This window comes from Hippichthys cyanospilos, chromosome 5, assembly GCF_059441005.1.
Source record: "Hippichthys cyanospilos isolate Australia breed blue-spotted pipefish chromosome 5, RoL_Hcya_1.0, whole genome shotgun sequence".
NCBI lineage: Eukaryota > Metazoa > Chordata > Actinopteri > Syngnathiformes > Syngnathidae > Hippichthys > Hippichthys cyanospilos.
The window spans coordinates 15,946,881-15,952,880 of NC_142373.1; the positions used below are offsets into that span (position 1 = coordinate 15,946,881).

The following is a 6,000-nucleotide window of genomic DNA, read 5'->3' on the forward strand; positions in this document are numbered from 1 at the left end:
ATTGAATATTAGCGCTCAGCTACTGCGAGATTTTATTCCCCCCTTTTTTCTGTTTTAGTATATATATATATATATATATATATATATATATATATATATTTTTTTTTTTTTTTTCTCCTCCATCCATTTTCTATAGCCGTTTATCCTCACTATCCTAACAGTCTTCGGAGCAGTAGGTGGGGGACAACCTGGACTGATTGCTCGCTAATCGCAGTTTTGTGACTCAAAATGATGATAATCACTCTGCTTTCAAATAGGACAAGAGTAAACTGAAAATATTTCCAGACAAGAGGCTGAAATTATGAGGATTTGGACAATTTTAGGTCTCTAAACAATAAGATTACTAAAAATAATGAAGCGATTAATATGGTAAGAAATTAGTTGTCAATGAATCGATTAATTGTTAAACCTCTAGAAACGTAGGCTTTGGAAATTTTGCAAAAATGAGCGTTATAAAAATATTGACTGTATTTAATCAATGACACCATTGGCTGATAGGCACCAAAGACAGATTGTGATTAAAAAAACAAAATTATGTGTCTATACAATGCAGACGATTATATCTGAATATCTATTTTTAACAGAATTGTTCATTTATGTTTAGACGACGATGTAAATCCCCACATAGACTGTGCAGTTAAAGGTTTTGTCCTGGAGACAATTTGAACTCTGGAACAAATTACAAGGGGTCCCTCAGTTTGTGACTGAGTTCCACTCCTACGGGAGTAATGTAACCCAAAACCCAAAGTAAGTAAACAATTATTACATTATTGCGCAAACTGGCTAAAAGTGAGTCATTAGCAACCTCAAAATATCCTAAATCCAGAGTGTTGTACACCAAGACCCTCTGAATTCTAAGTAAGGTTCATTTTCATGGAAAATTTTGTTTCGGAAGTCAACCTGATCGGAGGCCGACTAGCCTCACTGGGCGGGTTTATTGCCAACAAACATTTGACAGGTTGCTATAATGAAAAGATGCCAGCGTCGAATTGGAAGAAGAGATAAATAAGAACCTGTGTGCACCACATAAATAAATGATGCAAGCAGACAGCGGTGTTGCTTAGCAATTGAGGGGGCCCTCAGTCTTCAAATAAGAAAGTGTGCCTTGTGTGCATGGAAACCAAGCTTGGACAGCGCATACACACAGTCCATATAATGCTTCCTTCGGAGGCACACAAAAAGAGGTTTTTACATTTTAAAATCAAATGTATCGCTTTTTGCATCGGATGTAACACAATTTCACTAGGGGAAACTTGCTTATGTAGTAGATGTGGGTTACAAACGTGTCTTAACAGTAAAACAACTCATACTGTTGATATCTCAAAATCTGAACATCTCAAATGGTTATGAACAAATAATGTTTTAAACTTCACATATAAAAAAACCACCAAGCAACACAAAGAACTTAGTATGGATGCTATGGGAGATAAATATACAGCTCACTAGCTACCCACTGCTTTTTGAAGCCTTCACTTAATTGAAAAGGTTTTAATTATAGGCTGGGTTTTTTTTGTGTGTGTGAAAAAAAGGTCTCTAACGAGTGCACACACACCCTAGAAAACTAAATTCCATTACTGGTAGGCTTTTGGAAGGCAACAAAATGACAAGGTCATACAAGCATGTGGTTGTACAGATTCTTTAGCAGGTTTGGTGCGGTTGATGCTGAGGTGCCTATTTGACATTTTTAAAGTTAACCACAAAAAAGTCCCTTTACCAATAATAGCTATAAAGGTAACACAATACATTTTATTACCTGAATACGCTTTGGAAGACAAGAAAACAACCAGGGAAAGAATCTATTGCCCAGCAAAAAAAAAAAAAAAAAAACCTCTTAAGGCATACAAATTACAAAGGATGTATGCAATATGTTCTAAAAAGAAGCTTGCCATATTAACTCTGGGTAACACAGATATGCTAGTCTAATCCATCCAAAATTAAAAATGAATGAACAAATAAATAAATAAGTTTATTATTAATGGAAATCATAGCTCAAAATATGATTCTACACCAGTCTTGTGATAATACTCTTGTTTTGTCTCCAGGACTGTCCAATTCTTTCTTTGTCATGTTTACATTGCTAACCAGATAATTAACACAGACGAGAATATTTTCATATTATTCTATGGTAAGGTCATACAGACAACTTTTAACATCTATGTACGTATGTCTACATAAGACACAAGAATAGCGCTCTAAAATCGGGCTTTAGGATTTAGCCTTAAATGACAAAGGGTTCATGTTTTTTCTTTTTTTTAATCCGGGAACTCCATTGTTGTGGATGTGGATGGTTAAAAGATAATTCACAAGGTACCCCATGTTTGTGCAATAAAACTACAAGAACCAGTAAATTCTGTCAAACTGGATGACAAGGTATTTACTGTATTTACTAACCAACAAATAACAGCAACAAATAATAGCACAAACTGTCGGATTTGTGATCTTATATATTTGGATTCCATCACATTAGCATGTTTATTAGATAAATTGAGGGGGGCTTTTTTAAGTGTGCTCAACCTATAAATAAATGTTAATAGTGTCCTATTGAACCCTACCTTGAGCATGTTTAGCTTTGGGTGACAAGATTTGCCATTTGGGTGAGACAGAGAGATTGAGAAAAAAAAGTAACAACTGTAAAAGTGTATCCTGCCTCTTGCCAAAAATCAGCTGAGACAGAATCCAGCATACACACAAAAAAAATGGATGGATGAATTGTTTAGTGTATAAACATACAAATTCTCATTCAGTTTCCTCTCTCTATGTTTATCGGTTGAAATGACAGAACATTTTTAAGTGCGCTACAACTGTAGAACTCGTAGATTTCTCTAATTGAAAGTGAGCTTTAGCATAGACAGGATGCAGATTTGTTATAAAGATCGATAAGTTTGTAAAAATTTGCTCATTAATGTATTAATACAAGAAAGGAATATTTTTTGTGTGCTAAAACTTTCAATTGTGGGTAAATCAAAATTAAAGCTTTAATCCTGTATCTTGTGTATTATAAAGTGACACAACAAATGAAAAACATTATATATACAGTTCATATATTATATGATTAATTATCACTGCCTTATTTTACTCACTGTGTGGAGATAAGAGTGGTACATATAAAACAAACACTGTCTGTCTTAAAGATGCAAAAAAGTCATATCGGTTATCAACCACTGAAAATATATAGACCTAACTCATCCATTATTTATTAAATTAAAATTCTTTGACTTGGTCTAAGTGAAAACAGCAAAAAATAACAAATAAATCATTCAATAACTTTGCCACAGGATTCAGTTTTTTTGTTTGTTTTGTTTTTTAAATTGGAGAGTCTATAGTTTGAGGGGCACAAGTGATTTTAAAAAATCTAAGATAAAAAAAACAAAATGTGTGTCACCGTAAAATGTCTTAGTTTATGGAATAGTTTTGCAATTTTCATTTCTGATATATGACGTGATGTCACTATATACAATTAGACAAATATGAGAATATAATGAAATAATAGAGTGGATTCCATATGTTCTTGAATTTCTTCCTACGTCTTTTGAACATGTAGATTGTGTTGAACTACAATATCAACTGACGATGCTATTTTATTAAAAACATTTTTTGAATGGGTCTATAACCTCAACAAATAACTTTAAAAAGTGTCCTAAAGGTAGAAATAACAGTGGATAATGTCCAATTAAAAGTTAGCTTTAGCATTAAACTCCTGGTTGCAATGTGCAGATTTGTTATATTAACCGACAAAAATAGCTCAAAATCTCTGGGGTATTTGTTATATGTGTGAATTTCAATGCTTGGGAATTTTTAAAGAGACATTTTTAAAAGGTATTGAACAAAAAAAATAAAAAATAAAAACAATAAGAACCTGTGGATAGATATACAGGCAAGCTAACTAGCTTTAGCATGTTTAGGTGCCACTAAGCCCTTACCTGCCCCAACCCGACAAAAAGGCTGCAATTGTGTTACAAAACAAGATAAGCTTATGAAAGCAATGTAAAGTTCAAACCAAATGGTTATAACGTTAATCTACTGTTGTCTTAGGACGCCAAAACAAGGATGCTAGCACTACAAGAACCTGTGGCTCGGGTCCAATAGAAACAAAGCTACACACACTTTGGCGTGTTTCAAGTGTGTGTGACACAGCACAAAGCCGCACAAAGTTCCTAACAAACCGAGTCCTAAAATACACACACACGGCTACAAACCACATACTATAAATACACCTAAAGCACATATCGGCTACGCGTCAGTCGAGTCTCGAGAGTGGAGACTCCCCCACCTCTCCATTGAATCTCAGCGTCCCACTTGGACAACTCCTGCCCCCCACCCCCTAAAAAAAAAGTCAAGCCAATAGCGCTTTTAAACTCCTACAACTTTTTTTTTCTCCAATTTTTCCCCTAAAAAAAAGAAGTTGTTCCTGTTTGGCCACGGAGCTGGTGCTGCTGTGGTGGGGGGTGGGGGTGGAAGGAGGACTTGAGTATTCATGGAGCCTCTCGGCCAGCGCAAACAAAGTATTCGCCTAAAAAGGGGGACTGGTGGACGGAGAACAACGACGTCTCGCCCGGCCACAAACGCAACACGAGAGGTGCCTTCACGGTCTCTCCGTGGCTTCGGGGGGGAAAAAGCCCCCAGTGTGAGGGCCCTCGGTTCGGCGGGCGTGCGTTGTTCAAGTTATGCTAGCTCCGTTAACAATGTAACAATTAAGATGAGAAGGCTCAAGGCCTTTATAATCTCTACCGCCGCCGTGTACAAATCACACTAAAAGAGCTTATTTTTTTTTAAATGAGAACAAAAAAAATTACAATACCCCACGTCCGCGGAGCTCCCGTGGAATGCACAACACGCGCGGCGGGCATTGTATCCCTTTTTTCCATTTTCACCAACAAGCTCGGGCGGTCCTCCGCTGTCGGCGGCTAAAAAAACAGCATTTCTCCGTGGCTTTTGCGCCATGCCGAGACCATCGTGAATAATCCGCTTTTGTCGCGCTGGTTGCTTGGTGGGAATGAGGAGGAGGGGGGAGCGCAGGAGAAGAAGAAGGAGAAGAAGAAAAAAATGGGGCTTCTGTAACGTGGAAAAGGACCGCCTCGGTTGTCCGCCACGGTTGTGGACGCGACACGGGGCTTTTGCTAGCCAGCAGCCGAAGAGCCTTGGGGTGGGCGGGTGGGGAGGGGGTGTCGTTCGGGAGCGAGACGGACGGATACCGGAGTGAGATGTCCCCGGGAGGAGGACCCCGCGTGTGCCCCGTTGCCAGGAGGCCAACTGTGCCTCACACACTGGCGACACTTTTTTCCCGTATCCACCTGGATTCGTCGAGGGCCAGCAAAAACAATGACACTCACCTGGGAATTTTAATTCCTTCTTCGCGTAACGCCATAATCACAACATGGTAGCGGCTCCATAATAAAATACAAACACGTCTCCCCCCCCTTCGCCCGAGTTTTTCCAGTGGTCCTACTCCATTGCGTCCCAGTCAAGATTTCCTGACGTCGCTGTACTAGCACTAGCGCTGACGGCAGCACCCCTCTCCGTTGCGCTCAAATGGTTTGCTCCGAATACTAAGTAGGAATTCTAGGTCAGGTCTGTGTGCCAGTGAGGCTGCTGTCGGACAGTTGAAACATACTCCGGTACGCCTTGCCTTAACAATCAATAAATAAAATTCAAAATTTAAGTTTTAAGTTTTAGGAATTAGACTTGAGTTTGGAGGAGTTTTGTAAGTTGTGGGACCAAGTTTCCAAGGCTGAAAACGCCTTGGGAGGTCATCGTCTTTATGGATATAACTGATGACGTCACAATATATTTCTTTTAACTTTACGAAATACATCATTTATTTTTACATTATTGTATGAAAATAAACACTTGAATGATATTTTCTGTGTCTTAGTTATATTTTTTATTTATAAAATAAATTATTTTTAATAATGGGTTCTTTTATTAAATATCTGGTTTAGGTGTAAACAAAAAATGTCGTTTACCTTTTCATTTACTTTTTTAATTCTTTTACTACACAAC

The 6,000-nt window shown here is 37.9% G+C and overlaps 1 protein-coding gene across 2 annotated transcripts in view; it reads right to left on the reverse strand.

Annotated features, from left to right (window-relative positions):
- bcl9 (BCL9 transcription coactivator) overlaps positions 1-5,466 on the reverse strand; it is a 31,526-nt gene extending 26,060 nt beyond the window's left edge. Inside the window, exon 1 of one of the 2 annotated variants that reach the window (XM_088415413.1) lies at positions 5,331-5,466. The gene's annotated coding sequence lies outside the window, so the exon portion shown is untranslated. Of the gene's footprint in view, positions 1-4,798 lie in introns of both variants that reach the window. The other variant, XM_088415412.1, reaches the window with a different exon arrangement.
- Positions 5,467-6,000: the final 534 nt, after the last annotated feature.